General features: G+C 39.4%; 1 protein-coding gene across 1 annotated transcript in view; it reads left to right on the top strand.

Moving 5' to 3' along the window:
- The window catches only part of mlphb (melanophilin b), a 99549-nt gene that overhangs the window by 20718 nt on the left and 60615 nt on the right, over positions 1 to 18216 (top strand). The gene's annotated exons all lie outside the window — the stretch shown is intronic.

Here is an 18216-nt window from a genome sequence, read left to right as displayed (position 1 = left end):
AAAATAAATAAACGTATGCATTATCCTGTTATATCTCACATTCTATAATGTGTTTTGGAAAAAGGTTGTCATAAACGTTACTTAATTCATTAAAAAAAAAAAAAAAAAAAAAGAAAACTAATTTGTATACATATGTAAATGTATTCAGTTATAAACATTCATTCACTTTCTGCTTTCCTTCATGGATCTGAACTTTACCGCTGATGGTAGTTTTTTCTATGTTTTTATTTAATAAGTTGTACGTGTATTTATTTCAGTATAAAAGTGTAAAAAGTGTTTTGCTTCGGTCATGAAATGATGATAATGATGTGCCAGGGCATACATGCATTATTTATTTAACGCTTAAATCCACTTCAGATCTATCCCTTATTTCAAAATGTTTTAGTTTGTATGTTGTTTGTTTTCCGCCCTTTTTTGTCAAACAAAACTATGTTTTCAATGGCAAACGCTCAAAATATGCAAAATCTTCCACCAAAAATATTTTTCAAAGTGGAATATTTGATGTGAAGTAATCGGATCCTTGGATAGGTCAATAATTCATAATAACATTGATTTTGATTCAATATTATGTTTTGAGCAATGACAATTTGAAAGAAAAAAAACAGCTTTGTTTTATTAGTCAACATTGCAACTTTTTCTAAATTACATTTCACCTATAAGCTTTTTTTTTTTCACTTTTGTTATGTTTTTGTTTTTGATAGTATTTTTAGAATGGGCCTTTAAAACATTAGCTGTGGGCCGCAAATCCGGCCCACACTTTTGACACCCCTGCTATACTGTAGATAATAAAAAATTAAATCGGATGAATCTATCGATAAAAAGCAGAGCCTGGCGACGCATGCACGTTTATCATAACGCACAGTCACCATCTCTGCTTCAGTAAACTATGACGGTGATGATGTCACTGTCAGCGATGCTAACTTGTCATCCTCTTCTCCAAGAGACTCCTTTTGAACACTCCTTGCACATTAACACTTCAAAAGGCAAACAATTGTCCCGTTTTTTGACCTGCAAAGTATGTTTTTGGGGTGGAGGAGTCTGCTCAGGTGCTGGTTAGCTTGAAGCTAACAGCTAACCTGTCTCCATCCTCGAACGATGTGGATCCAGCGGGAGATAAAAGTGAAGTTTCCCTGGACTCACAAAGACTAAAATAACACATTTCAGTTGTGGGGGTAGTGAACTTGTGTGTCAGCATGTCTGTGATCTTTTAATTCTTTTTTTTTAAATATATTTAATTATGTATTTATTTTATTTTAAAAAATATATATTTTATTAATTTTATTTTTTATTTTCCCCCTACCTCAGGGGGGGGATTCGGTGGGGCGGTTGCTGGTTGTTCCATCTCCATCGTTGGGGTCCCTGCGGGTGGGGTGGGTGGTTTTCTCGTGCCTTGTCCTCTGCCGGGTGCGTCTGTCTGCGGCCTGCTGCTGGCCCTTGTGGGCGGCGCGGTGGGCCGGGCTCTGGGGTTCCTGTCACTGTCCGGCTTGGCTGCGTGGGGGCGGTAGTCCCTGGTTCCCTGGGCACCACACCTACTGTTTGTGGGTTGGGCTCTCGGGGAGGCTGGGGCCGTACTCTGGCTCCCACACACACTGGGAGTCAAATGTATTGTACACACAAATTCACATATACTCACATACATACATACACACATACATAGGTACCTACATACATATACAAATACAGTACATATTTACACACTCAAAGTTCGTACATCCACACGCACATTCATTATACAAACATACACATACACATACTGTACATATACATTCACTGTACAAACATACATATACACATATTGTACATATACACTCACTGTACAAACACATATACACATACTGTAGATATACATTCACTGTACAAACACACATACTGTATACACATACATATACATATACATTCACTGTACAAACACACACATACACATACTATACATATACATTCACGGTACAAACACACATATACACATACTGTACATATACATTCACTGTACAAACACAGATATACACATACTGTACATATACAAGTACATATGCACACATACACTCATGCACATAATCACGTTTCATCAAACATATATTAATGTTGTTGCCCCAGGGTAAACTGGGTATAACACATGGCACTCTGACAAAGCTTAACCTATTGTTACTATAACAATCTACAAAGTTAATGTAGGTTGCTTCTCTTTTTTCCCTCCATTTTTCTGCATTCTTTCGTATCTGAAGTTATCATTACGTATATGTATTGTTGCATTTGAACAACTGTATTGTTGATAATAAAGGTAAAGTATTGGTATTGTTCATTATCAATAGCGCTATTTCTATTGGTATTTGTATTGCTCCATTTTTAGTGTAATAATGCTCATTGTCATTTCTGTATTATTTTTTATTTTCGCTAACTGCTTATTTGCTATTACTTTTACCATCATATTTGTACATGTCGTATTTGCTGATGTTGCTCTATTGTTGTTGTTGTTGTGTTTGCTGTTGTTGTTTTTGTCTCTCTGTCTAATCCCCCTCTTGTCCCCACAATTCCCCCCTCTGTCTTCCTTTTTTCTCTTTCTATCCCCTCCTGCTCCGGCCCGGCTGCACCAAATGATAATATAAATACATTTAATAAAGTAAAATACAAATAAGGCAACAAGAGAAGTATCCTACACTTCTCTTTTGTAAAGTAAATCTGAACAGGGCATCTACATCAACTATATGATTTGCCTGAGAAGCTGGACAGGACAAAAACAAAAATAATAATAATAATTTACTGGTGTTAAAAATGTTGACTTTACACTCACCTTAGTGTTTACCATGAAGTCTTTATTTTGACAGCCCCTCGTGGTAAACTTGTCCGAGTGCAAACTGAGGCAGTAGTTTTTGTAGTAGTGTGTTGTAGTAGTCTTTTGGCGAATCAAAATAAAAACGCAATAAACGGGGACAGAAATTTGACCCGGCAAATATAAACAAAACAAAACACTGGCGGAAAGCAATAATCGACACAATTTAAAAAAAAAAGCAAACCGGGTGTCTTGTCTGTCTCTCCTCTCCCTTACCCCCTCGCTCTCTCGCTGTCTCTGTCTCTGCCCCTCCCTCACGAATGCTGCTGCTTGCACACACCTTCACAATTTGTTTTGTTTTTAATCCCTTCTTAACCCTGAACGTACATTGAAAATACACGCAACCTTAACTCAAAATGCCAGACATTTGAGGCATTTAAGAAACTCCGCCCGGACAGCCCCGCAAAAGAGGACATGTCCGAGGAAAAGAGGACGTATGGTCAGTCTACAATATAGTCTGTTGTACTGTAAATTATAGCACCCACTGGTAGCCCGCAGGATCTTACAAAAGTCACTGCTGTGGCCGTCATCCGGCCACGACAACATGAACACTATGTGGAAATACTGCATCACATTCTGGGTAAATCGTCTAAGTTAGAACTGAGATTCCATCTGCTGACACCACAGGCCTAAATTGTTCCGCAAAAACATAGTCAACTCGACAGTAGCAGCTATGATAGTAAACTTTGATGTTGTTAGCATTTTGTGTCTGCGTTGTAATTCCACATCACTCGAGCATGCATGCAATACAGTTACAATGTAATGCATCACATACTTCTATATCATATCACAGCAGTTTTATCCCATTTCTTTGTCCCCTGTTTGTAACAGAACAGTGAATAGATAAATAATAAATAACATACACCATAAGTAAATAAACAAATGTTAAATGCATAAATAATAGTTATTTATATAAAAAAAAGGTTCAAGATAGTTATCATAATTGTATTTCTTTGTACTTTGTGAACACTTGTAGTTTAAAGAGTCTCTGAAACTGAATCATATTAGTGCTTTAATTGATTTTCTCGCTTAATCCATGCCATAATTTTAATTCCACATACGGATATGCTTAAGGTCTTAAGTGTTGTACGTGCATACAAATGTTTTATATTAGATTTTCCTTTAAGGTTATATTTCTCCTCTTTTGTTGAGAAGATGTTTTGTACATTCTTGGGAAGCAGGTTATAGTTTGCTTTGTACATAAATTTAGCTGTTTGCAAATGTACCAAATAATTGAATTCCAATATTTGTTATTCAACGAATCAAGGGTTTGTATGTTCTCTATATCCAACATAATGTATTATTCTAATGGATCTTTTTTGTAACACTGTTGGTGAATTAAGTGTACTTTTGTAGTTGTTTTCCCGTATTTCTGCACAATAACTCAGATATGGTAACACTAGCGAGCAGTAGAGAATATGGAGTGATATTTTGGTCCAATGAGTGTTTTCTTTTTTTTTTTCCAATCTGTTAAACAGTTTTTCAATAATTTTAGAAAATTGTGGAATTAGAGAAACAGGTCTATAGTTTGTAAACTGGTGTTTTCACCAGTCTTATACAAAAGTAAATTGGTACGACTTTTGCTATTTTTATTTTGTCTGGGAATTTGCCTGTTTGAAATGATAGGTTACTGATGTGTCATTCAAGTCCTCAATTGACATGGGATCTGGAATTTTTACCTCCAGATTTGGTCTTAATGTTCACAAAGTACTTATTGAAGCTTTCAACTACTTTGTTCGTATTGTCATTTTTGACATTTCCGTTTGAGAAGTATTTAGTGGTGGTGAAGAAAATACAAGATCTTGATAAGTATTGACATTGATGCAGTACTTGGTATCAATGTAGCTGTGTGACTTTTACATCATCTCAATGCTACCCACACCAAGAACACAGACCACACCAAGCATTGATATGGACATGTTACAGAAGATCCTACAACATCAACAAAAAGAACTGGAAATGTGTGAGTATCAAGAGCACGCCACAACAGAGACTGGTATGGAGATAGACCCTGATAATAATTTTTTCTCTGCGATCGTTGAAAACTGTAATTATTTTACCCATAAACAATATGAAAACAGTGTAAAATCAGAAGATAGTCTGTCAATAATACATTTCAATAGTCGAAGCAAGTACACTAACTCAAGGCTATCAAGGATTACTTGAAATAATTTACTCATCCATCTACCATTATTGCAATTACTGAAACCTGGTTCAACAATGATAAAGGTATTGATTTTAGTCTGAATGACTATGAATTAAGATACACAAACAGAATAAATAAAATAGGAGGAGGGGTCGCATTGATGAATCTGTTACATTTAAAGTTTTAACTAACATGACCATAGCAGTTGATGGATTATTTGAATGTTTAACAGTGGAAATTCTAAATGATAAAAAGACAAATATCTTCATGAGTTGTGTATACCGGGCACCTGGTTCAAGCATAGACACTTTCAATGAGTGGATGGGTAAACTATTTTCCTCTGTGAACCATAAAACCATATTTATCTGTGGTGATTTTAAAGGCCTACTGAAATGATTTTTTTTTATTTAAATGGTTTTAGTAGATCCATTCTATGTGTCATACTTGATCATTTCGCAATATTGCCATATTTTTGCTAAAAGGATTTAGTAGAGAACAACGACGATAAAGATCGCAACTTTTGGTATCTGATTAAAAAAAGCCTTGCCCCTACCGGAAGTAGCGTGACGTAGTCAGTTGATAGCCTCCTCATATTTTCCTATTGTTTTCAATGCAGCTAGAGCGATTCGGACCGAGAAAGCGACGATTACCCCATTAATTTGAGTGAGGATGAAAGATTTGTGGATGAGGTATGTTAGAGTTAAGGACTAGAATGCAGTGCAAGACATATCTTTTTTCGCTCTGACCGTAACTTAGGTACAAGCTGGCTCATTGGATTCCACACTCTCTCCTTTTTCTATTGTGGATCACGGATTTGTATTTTAAACCACCTCGGATACTATATCCTCTTGAAAATGAGAGTCGAGAACGGAAATGGACATTCACAGCGACTTTTATCTCCACGACAATACATCGACGAAACACTTTAGCTACGGAGCTAACGTGATAGCATCGTGCTTAACTGCATATAGAAACAAAATAAATAAATCCCTGACTGGAAGGATAGACAGAAGATCAACAATACTATTAAACCAGGGACATGTAAATACACAGTTAATGCTTTCCAGCCTGACGAAGCTTAAAAATGCTGTTGCTAACGACGCCATTGAAGCTAACTTAGCTACAGAGCTAACGTGATAGCATCGTGCTTAACTGCATATAGAAAAAAAATAAAAAATCCCTGACTGGAAGGATAGACAGAAGATCAACAATACTATTAAACCAGGGACATGTAAATACACGGTTAATGCTTTCCAGCTTGGCGAAGCTTAAAAATGATGTTGCTAACGACGCCATTGAAGCTAACTTAGTATAACGGGACCTCACAGAGCTATGATAAAAACATTAGCGTTCCACCAACGCCAGCCAGCCCTCATCTGCTCATCAACACCCGTGCTCACCTGCGTTCCAGCGATCGACGGAAGGACGAAGGACTTCACCACGATCATCCGTGCGGTCGGTGGCTAGCATCCGCTAGCGCGTCTGCTATCCGAGTCAAAGTCTTCCTGATTGTGTTGCTGTAGTCAGTCGCTAATACACCAATCCCACCTACAACTTTCTTCTTTGCAGTCTTCATTGTTCATTAAACAAATTGCAAAAGATTCACCAACACAGATGTCCATAATACTGTGGAATTATGAGATGAAAACAGAGCTATTTTGTATTGGATTCAATGGGGTACCGATACTTCTGTTTCACTGGTTACGTCACGTGCATACGTCATCATCCAAAGACGTTTTCAGCCGGAAGTTTGCCGGGAAATTTAAAATTGCACTTTATAAGTTAATCCGGCCGTATTGGCATGTGTTGCAATGTTAAGATTTCATCATTGATATATAATTTATCAGACTGCGTGGTCGGTAGTAGTGGGTTTCAGTAGACCTTTAACATTGATTTGTTAAATTCAACCAAGCAAAAACATGTTGATGACAGCTTGTCTCTATATCCAACCATAACCAAACCAAGCAGAATAACAACACATAGTGCCACAATCTTTGACAACATTTTTACTAACATTATGGGAAATCAAATCACCCGTGGCCTATTTATATGTGATATCACTGACCATTTACCTGTTTTTACTTTGTATGACTGTCATCTCAAGAAAACCAAAGACACTATGGCAAAAATCTCCAAACAAATAACAACTGAGGAAACAATCTGTGCCCTAAATAATAGTTTAGCAGTTCAGGATTAGACTTCAGTTTGTAGAGAACCAAATGTTGACAGTGCTTATTGTAATTTTTTAGACATCTTCACTTCCCTGCATAATAAACACTGCCCTGTGAACGAATATTTTATAAAAGGAAAACATTAAAATAGCCCTTATATCACAAAAGGGATAATTAATGCCTGTAAAAAGAAAAACAATCTCTACATACTGTTCATCAAAATAAAAACAAAAGAAGTCAAACAACGATACAAAAAGTACAAAAATATATTAACTGATATTATAAGAACAAGCAAACGGTTATATTATCAAAAAAAAACTGTATGAAAACAAAAACAATATAAAAGGAACTTGGGATGTTTTGAATAGTGTAATCAAACAAGGATATTCAAAATTGACATATCCTGATTACTTTATTGATGAAAACGGTGAAGATTATAATATGAGTAATGTAGTGAATAAGTTCAATAGTTTTCTTGTAAATGTTGGTCCTAAGTTGGCTGTGGATATCCCAGACAATGGAGTTACAAAATCAACTATTGAACAGAATTCTTTGTCATTCTTCCTCTCAGCTACAAATGAGCAGGAAGTGACAAACATTGTGCGGAAGTGTAAAAGTAAGTGCTCCACTGACTGCCATGATATCAACATGATATTGGTTCAAAAAGTTATACTGAATATTGTAAAACCCTTAACTTATACATGTAACCTATCATTCCAGACTGGCTGCTTTCCAAGTAAAATGAAAATCGCTAAGGTAACTCAGCTCTTCAAAAGTGACAGCAAACACGCTTTCACCCTTTACAGACCAATTTCTCTTTTGCCTCAGTTCTCAAAAATCTTAAAGAAACTATTTAACTGTCGACTTTGATCTTTTCTTGAGAAGCATCATATATCAGTATGGCTTTAGGTCCAAACGAACAACGTCAATGCCGATAACTGAAGCTGTTGAAGAAATTACTAATGCACTGGAGCATAAAAGATATGCAGTTGGTATCTTTATTGATCTAAAAAAAGCCTTTGATACCATTGTTGAGTTAAAAACTCAGAAGTGTCAGTAATCATGGTCAACATCAGTTCAAACTACAATTCCCAGAATGCCAAGGTAAAATGGCCGCCAAATTACTAATTGAAGGCACCTGAAAAGGAAGGAGGTTCAGTCACTCATGCACCAAGCAACCTCCATGGAAAGAACAGCAGCAAGCAGCCACAACCGCAAGATTCACTCAAGTTTCCAAACACACCAATGGTCGGTGAATATGCTTTTTCATTTAATGATTATCTAAATGCTTTGTTTGTTAATTAGCTTACTGAACTTTCTTCATTTGTTTGTTTGAACTGCTGGCTTCAAATTGTACCACTGCATTTACCTTTTCAGCTTTGATTTCATACTGTGTTTGACCAGTTAAAAGCAAATTGTTTAAAGCACATGTAAAAGTTTAAAGCTTAAGCTAAAATGGCAAGTGTTTAAAGATTAAAAGTACAAAATATTAATGCAAAGTAAAGGATGAAGTCATGTTTTGCTAAAAGTTAAAACATTATATAGAAAGTTTAAAACATTATTCAGAAGTTTAAAACATTATTCAGAAGTTTAAAAGCATTTGTAAAAAGTTGTTTGAAAATACCTGTGTAATCACATTGTTAACATCTTTGTTTATGTGGTTTAAAGGTTTACAACCTACTGACGATTTTGAAGATCAACTGAAAAGAAACCAACAATTCTTCAAGTTGGAAAAAATAAAAGTTGATCAATTGGAAATCGTGAGTTGTCCGTGGGTCCTTTTTGGAGGAAAAGAGTGGAACTTAATCAATCAATGTTTATTTATATAGCCCTAAATCACAAGTGTCTCAAAGGGCTGTACAAGCCACAACGACATCCTCGGTACAGAGCCCACATACGGGCAAGGAAAAACTCACCCCAGTGGGACGTCGGTGAATGACTATGAGAAACCTTGGAGAGGACCGCATATGTGGGTAACCCCCCCCCCCCCCCCCCCCCCCCTCTAGGGGAGACCGAAAGCAACGGATGTCGAGTGGGTCTGACATAACATTGTGAAAGTCCAGTCCACAGTGGATCCAACACATCAGCGGGAGTCCAGTCCACAGCGGGGCCAACAGGAAACCATCCCGAGCGGAGACAGGTCAGCAGCGCAGAGATGTCCCCAACCGATGCACAGGCTAGTGGTCCACCCGGGGTCCCGGCTCTGGACAGCCAGCACTTCATCCATGGCCACCGGACCTATGCAACTCCCCCTCGCAAGGGACAGGGGAGAAGAGGAGAGAAGAAAAGAAACGGCAGATCAACTGGTCTAAAAAAGGGGGGGTCTATTTAAAGGCTAGATTATACAAATGAGTTTTAAGATGGGACTTAAATGCTTCTACTGAGGTAGCATCTCTAACTGTTACCGGGAGGGCATTCCAGAGTACTGGAGCCCGAATAGAAAACGCTCTATAGCCCGCAGACTTTTTTTTGGCTCTGGGAATCACTAATAAGCCGGAGTTCTTTGAACGCAGATTTCTTGTCGGGACATATGGTACAATACAATCGGCGAGATAGGCTGGAGCTAAACCGTGTAGTATTTTATACGTAAGTAGTAAAACCTTAAAGTCGCATCTTAAGTGCACAGGAAGCCAGTGCAAGTGAGCCAGTATAGGCGTAATATGATCAAACTTTCTTGTTTTTGTCAAAAGCCTTGCAGCCGCATTTTGTACCAACTGTAATCTTTTAATGCTAGACATAGGGAGGCCCGAAAATAATACGTTACAGTAATCGAGACGAGACGTAACGAACGCATGAATAATGATCTCAGCGTCGCTAGTGGACAAGATGGAACGAATTTTAGCGATATTACGGAGATGAAAGAAGGCCGTTTTAGTAACACTCTTAATGTGTGACTCAAACGAGAGAGTTGGGTCGAAGATAATACCCAGATTCTTTACCGAGTCGCCTTGTGTAATTGTTTGGTTGTCAAATGTTAAGGTGGTATTATTAAATAGATGTTGGTGTCTAGCAGGACCGATAATCAGCATTTCCGTTTTCTTAGCGTTGAGTTGCAAAAAGTTAGCGGACATCCATTGTTTAATTTCATTAAGACACGCCTCCAGCTGACTACAGTCCGGCGTGTTGGTCAGCTTTAGGGGCATGTAGAGTTGGGTGTCATCAGCATAACAGTGAAGGCTAACACCGTACTTGCGTATGATGTCACCCAGCGGCAGCATGTAAATACTAAAGAGTGCAGGGCCAAGAACCGAACCCTGGGGAACTCCGCACGTTACCTTGACATAGTCCGAGGTCACATTGTTATGGGAGACGCACTGCATCCTGTCAGTAAGATAAGAGTTAAACCAAGACAAGGCTAAGTCTGACATACCAATACGTGTTTTGATACGCTCTAATAAAATATTATGATCGACGGTATCGAAAGCGGCGCTAAGATCAAGAAGCAGCAACATAGATGACGCATCAGAATCCATCGTTAGCAATAGATCATTAGTCATTTTTGCGAGGGCTGTCTCCGTAGAGTGATTTGCCCTGAAACCGGATTGAAAAGGTTCACAGAGATTGTTAGTCACTAAGTGTTCATTTAGCTGCTGTGCAACAATTTTTTCGAGAATTTTGGAAATAAACGGAAGGTGGGAGACCGGTCGGTAGTTTACCATGAGGTCAGGATCGAGGTTAGGTCTTTTGAGCAGAGGATGAATAACCGCTTTTTTGAATGCTAGGGGAACAGTGCCGGAGGAAAGTGATAAGTTTATAATATTTAACACTGATGGACCTAATAATACAAACAGTTCCTTGATAAGTTTCCCAGGAAGTGGGTCAAGTAAACATGTTGTTTGTTTTATCCCACTTACACGCTGTAATAATTCCTCTAATGTTATTTAATCAAAAATAGAGAGACTATTTTGGAGGGCAGTGTCCGTCGTATATACAGTCGTATTTGTGTTAATAGAACCCAGTTGTAGCTGGGATGCTTTGTCTTTAATCTCCTTTCTAATGAGTTCAATTTTCTTATTAAAGAAATTCATAAAATCATCTGCCGAGTGGGTGGAGCTACTGGGAGGAGTCCCTTGTTGGGTTAGCGATGCTACTGTACTAAACAGAAATTTAGGATCGTTTTTGTTGAGGCGGATGAGATTTGAGTAGTATTTAGCTTTAGCTAAGGTAAGCATGCGTTTATAAGTTATTAAACTATCACTCCATGCTTGATGGAAAACCTCAAGTTTAGTCGCGCGCCATTTGCGTTCCAGTTTTCTACATGATAATTTATGAGCTCTAATTTCTTCTGTAAACCATGGGGTGCGCCTTTTTAGGGGCCCTTTTTTGCTTTAGCGGTGCTATACTATCAATAATTTCGCGCAAGGCATCGTCAAAGTTGTTAGTGAGGTTATCAATAGAGCCGACATAATTTGGGAATGGTGCCATTACCGAAGGCAGTAGGTCAGCAACAGTCATCGTTGTGGCAGCATTAATGTTGCGGCCGCTATAGCAGTTATTATTATTATTAGCTTGTTGACAAAGAGTCAAAACTTCAAATTTTATAAGGTAATGATCGGACATTACTTTAGTATATGGAAGTATCATAACTTTGGAGGTGGTGACACCCCTGACAAGCACTAGATCTATTGTATTACCGTTGCGATGCGTGGGTTCATGTATTATTTGTGTAAGACCACAGCTATCAATTATGGTTTGGAGCGCCACGCACTGAGGGTCCGATGGGGTATTCATATGGATATTAAAGTCCCCCATTATGATTATATTGTTGGCGTGCGTCACTAGATCAGCAACGAACTCTGAGAATTCACTGATAAAGTCCGAATAGGGCCCAGGGGGGCGGTAGATAACAGCCAGGTCGAGAGGTAGCGGTGTGACAGACCTCATAGTAAGCACCTCAAACGATTTATATTTATTATTTAGGTTAGGGGTAAGGTTGAAATTTTCATTGAATATTAGTGCGACACCCCCTCCCCTTTTAAGAGGGCGGGCAACATGCGCATTCGTATAGTTAGGAGGAGATGCCTCATTGAGCGCAAAAAATTCGTCCGGTTTGAGCCAGGTTTCGCTAAGACCAATGACGTTAAGATTGTTGTCTCTAATGACCTCATTAACCAATAACGCCTTGGGAGACAATGATCTTATGTTTAAAAAGCCCATATTATAGGTATTGGGCTGTTTTGACGAGTTTTTGTTAAGATTATCCGTAGTGGCAATATTAACAATGTTGCGTTTATTATGCGTAGTGCACTTTAAATAGTTTCGACCATATCTAGGAATTGATATGACGGGAATTTTCCGATTGTTTGCTTGGTGCTGCAATAGACTGGACATATCATAATTTGCCACATCAGTAGAATGCATGTCCACCTCTGACACAGACACAACAGAAAAAACATTATGTGAATTGTGTATTATTCTAAGAAAATTGCTATGCGTACATGGATTATCCAGCCTAGCGCTGGCTAGTTCTAGTTTAACTGACTCCTCACCCGGACTAACAGACATTGTAATTGCCTGTGACCGGGCTTGCTCTAGTGTAGTCAGTCAAGTGAGACTTAAATAGTAGTCTATGTTTCTAGACAGGATGATGGCGCCTTCCTGGTTAGGGTGAAGGCCGTCTCTCATCAGCAAGCCTGGTTTGCCCCAGAAAGAGGGCCAGTTATCAATAAATGTTAGTCCCTGCTGCCTACAGTAGATAGCCAGCCACTTGTTAAGCGAGACTAATCTGCTATATCTCTCATCATTGCCTCTCGCAGGCAGGGGGCCAGAGACAATTACTCGATGCCTGGACATCTTTCTGGCGAGATCACAAGTCCTGGTTTACAACTTAACAGTTGTAAACCAGCGGAGCAGCCCTGGACTGAAGATTAAGGACTTCAAGATCCAGATAATCTGTGGACGCCGGAATAAAGGAAATAAAGATGGCCGGAGAGGTATTGGGGAAGCCAGTCAAGATCCTGAAACAGGAGAGGACGATTGCCAAGAGCAGCTTCACCAAACTTGCCAACTTAATCTCAAGAGGAATTCGCAAAATTTGCCGACCGATTCAGGTCAGTGTTGGATGCAAAAGAGGACTACAAGATTGGCCTGGAGGCTGACCTCAGAAAGGAAGATATGGAAGAACTGAGCTGAAAGCTGCAATTTCTGAGTCAGAAGACACCATTCAAAAGGCTGCTAATGTTCCAGTTGAAAGAAACAACATGGAAGGCTATGACGTTCACCTCACCTTACTAAATGAGACGATGAGTGCGACCATCCATGCCATGTCTGTTTGGGAGAAATGGATCCCTCAGCTGTCGAAAGACGAAATGGACGACAGACTTAAACAACTGAAAGCAGCACACCGCAAGCTCAAGTTAAGAAAGGCTGAATTTGCCATTTCTAGAAGGCTGGCTGATCAAGGTGCAAGCGGCAGACCTGTCCAACCAACACCACCCATTGTGAGAATAAAACCTACTTCCCTACCCATCTTTCACGGAAGTAAAAGGGACTACCACAGGTGGAGGAAGGATTGGGAGAACCTGCAGAAGCAAGGGGAGCCCACTGGATCACCAGAAGTCCAGAAAATCCAGCTGTTGGAGAGTGTCAGTGAATCCATTGCCAAGGAACTAAGACTGTCCACCTACTCCACAGCAACAGATGTTTTCAGAGTCCTGGAAAACCGATACGGGAACAAACCAACAATCACAGTCGAAATCCTGGAAGAGTTCGATGAAATGCCACAAGTCAAGGGGAACCAGCCAAGGAGGGTCATTGACCTAATACAAGCTGTGGAGAAGGCCCTGGCTGACCTGACGGAGTTAGGAAACTCAGGAGCCATAAGGAACCCCATGGTCATCAAGTCCATTGAAAGCAAGCTACCAGATTTCATACAGAGAGACTGGCTGATGTTTATGATTAAGCCCACCAACAATGTAACCCCAGACAACCATTTTGATATGATCCTGAAGTTTCTGAAGAATCAAGAGGAAATACTGGAACGACATGAACAACTGAAGATTGTGGACAAAGCAGACAGGAGGCAAGAAAGAAAGTTTGCATCTACCAGAGCCACAAATAAAGATGTTGATGAAGTTTGTGGTATCTGTGGTGATAGTGGACACACCGACAAGATATACTTCTGCAAGAAGTTTAAAAGCTTGAAGCTACCAGAGAAAAAAATAGCCTTGAAGAAGCTAGGAGCATGCAAGAAATGTTTGGGGCATCATGACACAGATGGTTACTGCAGAGACGATTTCTTATGCAGAAATTCATACTGCAAAAAGACAGGCAGTGCACCTGGCCACCACTACTTCCTATGCCCGACAGCAGAGGCCAGAAGAGAAAAAGGCAAAGGTGCACAAGATGGAAAAAGAAAATTCACAGAGGAACAGGAGGCCTTCTTTTCACAACTTACCCCAGAACTGGCAGAGCAGTGCAGAAAGGCATTCACAAACAGAGCCTCAGTGACACTCAAATCAGCAGGCCAGTCTGAACTGCTGGAGGAGACTGGGCTGACTGAATTGCCTGTGATCATGATGCTGATGTTGGTAACAGCAAATGCCGGTTAGAAGATCGGCACACTAATAGACCTAGGATCCGACACAAATATATATATTTCACAAAGCTGCCAAAAGACTGGGCCTGAGAAGTGAAGACGTAACTCTGGTTGTACATGGAGTTTGAGGAATGACCATGAAAGTCAACACAAAACGGTACCTCCTGAAGGTCAGAGTAAAGACTCTCAAAGGAACTGAACGAGCACATCAACTTGTCTGCTACGGCCTGGAGGAAATTGCTAAAGTCCATCAAGCAATTCAACCTGAAAAGTTAAAAAGCTTCTTCCCAGATGTCCAGCTCAAAGAGTTAAAAAGACCAGAAGAAGTTGAATTTCTCATAAGCCATCGCGAGGGAAGACTCGCACCCCAAAGACTAAAAGTCATCGGTGACCTTGTTTTGTGGGAAAGCCCACTTGGAAAGACAGTTGGTAGAGCACACCCTGACTTGCTCGAAGAAGTAGAAGTTGCAGCATATGGGTCAAGAACCCACTTTGCTCGCTCCATGAGAACTGCTGCTGTCCGATATCAGGAAATCACACTTCCAGCAACTGAGCCAGCCTGGCTACCCCAAGAAGATGTGCTTGTGAGGACAGCAAGCCTGCCCAACTTTGCTCACCTGCAGGATGAACGCAGAGTCATTGAAGAGGACAGTTATGCGGATGACCTCTTGACCTCCCACAATGACCTGAACAGACTTGACCAAATCACAGCAGGAGATGAAGAGGTCTTAAAAGCTGGAGGTTTTTTCCTCAAACCAGGGGTCCGGTCAGGGCAAAGTGGGAGGAAGTTAACTGAAGCAGATGTCCTAGAGCCGGAGCCAGAGAAAACCCTCATTCTTCCAAACCAAATGAGGGAAGGAGAGAACAAAGCCCTGGACATCGGCTACCAAGTGGACAAAGACAAGATGTGCATGCTGACCGCAGTGAACTTTTCCAAGAGAAAGAAGATGCGAGTTGGCAAAGATCTTCTTCAAGGGGCATTCTCAGCTGCACTCACCAGAGCTCAAACTAATATGAGTCAGCAGGAAGAAGACCCACTGGCCACTCAGGAAAACAAAAGTCCCACTCAAGAGGCAAAACCCACTGTGCCAAGAAGGAAGTCCACTGGCTGGGTTAAACATGTTGTGGACGAAAAAAGATTCAGTAGTGTAGTAGAATTTCTGACCTTTGACCTATATTTCATGTCTGTCAAGAATGTACGCTCATTTTATTTCTCTTCTATTCTGTGCCATTGAATGAACCGGGTGTGGGACAAAAGTGAATATTAAGTCGTGCCAACCTGTCTACAGAATGTTTTGATTGTTTAAGTATGATTAAGGAATCCAAGGATGTTGCAAAAACAAACATGACGCACGAGAAAAAAACAGTGACCCATGCAGACACACAAACGTCCTCCGGAGGACTCACAAAAAGCAATCTCTCTCGAGTCCCGGTCTCCTGCCATTTTTATCTGTCTCTTGTGCGTCACTGTTTTTTTCTCGTGCGTCATGTTTGTTTTTGCAACATCCTTGGATTCCTTAATCATACTTAAACAATCAAAACATTCTGTAGACAGGTTGGCACGACTTAATATTCACTTTTGTCCCACACCCGGTTCATTCAATGGCACAGAATAGAAGAGAAATTAAATGAGCGTACATTCTTGACAGACATGAAATATAGGTCAAAGGTCAGAAATTCTACTACAGTAGCCTGACCAGACTGGTCAGAGTTATTGTCTGGACACATCAAGCTGCCGAGCAGTGGCTGAAGAGGAAGTCAAACCCAAAACAGCCAAAGTGGGAGGCGACAACACCCAAGCAGGCTGGGTTGACTGGCAAAGAGCTCGAAGATGTGCTTGTGAGGACCTTTCCCAGCTATCCTGTCCCCATCAGGAAGGAAACTGACAAAGACAAACCAACAACAAGAACCAAGAAGCTCAAGCACAAAATCCCAGTCACTACCCTTCTTAGAGATGTCAGGTGCCTTGTCATTCTAATTCCCACTGAAGAACAAAGGAGTGAAGGACCTGTGACCTCATTGGGTTTAGAAACCATGAGGCCAAGTGGGAGGTGTTGAGTTAAAAACTCAGAAGTGTCAGTAAACATGGTCAACATCAGTTCAAACTACAATTCCCAGAATGCCAAGGTAAAATGGCCGCCAATTAGGTTCAGTCACTCATGCACCAAGCAACCTCCATGGAAAGAATAGCAGCAAGCAGCCACAACCGCAAGATCCACTCAAGTTTTCAAACACACCAATGGTCAGTGAATATGCTTTTTCATTTAATGATTATCGAAATGCTTTGTTTGTTAAGCTTCAATTATACCTGCAAGTTTGTTAATTAGCTTACTGAACTTTCTTCATTTGTTTGTTTGAACTGCTGGCTTCAAATTGTACCACTGCATTTACCTTTTCAGCTTTGATTTCATACTGTGTTTGACCAGTTAAAAGCAAATTGTTTAAAGCACATGTAAAAGTTTGAAGCTTAAGCTAAAATGGCAAATGTTTAAAGATTAAAAGTACAAAATATTAATGCAAAGTAAAGGATAAAGTCATGTTTTGCTAAAAGTTAAAACATTATATAGAAAGTTTAAAACATTATTCAGAAGTTTAAAAGCATTTGTAAAAAGTTGTTTGAAAATACCTGTGTAATGACATTAACATCTTTGTTTATGTGGTTTAAAGGTTTACAACCTACTGACGATTTTGAAGATAAACTGTAAAGAAACCAACAATTCTTCAAGTTGGAAAAAATAAAAGTTGATCAATTGGAAATCGTGAGTTGTCCGTGGGTCCTTTTTGGAGGAAAAGAGTGGAACTTAACAACCATTAATCATTCAATTCAACTAGATAAAATGGAAAGATATGGAATTAGGGGGCTGGCTGGAGACTGGTTAAAAAGTTATTTAACAGGGAGGGTACAGTTTGTAAAAATTGGTCAATATGTATCTGATACTCTTGGCATTGCTTGTGGTGTCCCCCAAGGGTCTTACCACAACACAATTAATCCTCTGATCATATTACAGAAAAGAGCAGTGCGGATCTTTCACAATGTTGGTTTTTAGAACATACTCATACTCTGTTTATGCAATCAAAGTTGCTCAAATATGATGACCTTGTTAAATATAATACATTAATAATCGTATATAAAGCACTTAACAAATTATTGCCGCCTATATGGATGAACTCTAATATTGTAATAGATGGAAAGCCTTTCTTTTGGAAAAATATGCTTGAAAGAGGAATCATTTTTGTCAATGACATTATCAATGAGAATGGTAAAATTATGAAATATGATGAATGTACAACTTTGTATGGTGATGCTTGTTCAAGCTTTTCATTTAATCAACTAACTGGAGTCATTGGGAAAAGATGGAAACAAATTAATTATGGAACTACTAAATTATTAGTTTGTAAACCCTTAATAAGAAATTCTAGTTGGCAAAAAGGAACTAAAATAAATAGAAAAATATATAAGTTTTATTTAATAAAGAAATCTTTGAGGGCTGCCCCATACAACACATATGGAAAATGGGAGGACTTCTTTGACTGC

Source organism: Entelurus aequoreus, linkage group LG13, assembly GCF_033978785.1.
Source record: "Entelurus aequoreus isolate RoL-2023_Sb linkage group LG13, RoL_Eaeq_v1.1, whole genome shotgun sequence".
Classification (NCBI taxonomy): Eukaryota; Metazoa; Chordata; class Actinopteri; order Syngnathiformes; family Syngnathidae; genus Entelurus; species Entelurus aequoreus.
Note: the sequence above shows the minus strand (reverse complement) of the source record. Positions and strands in the feature narration are given on the sequence as shown.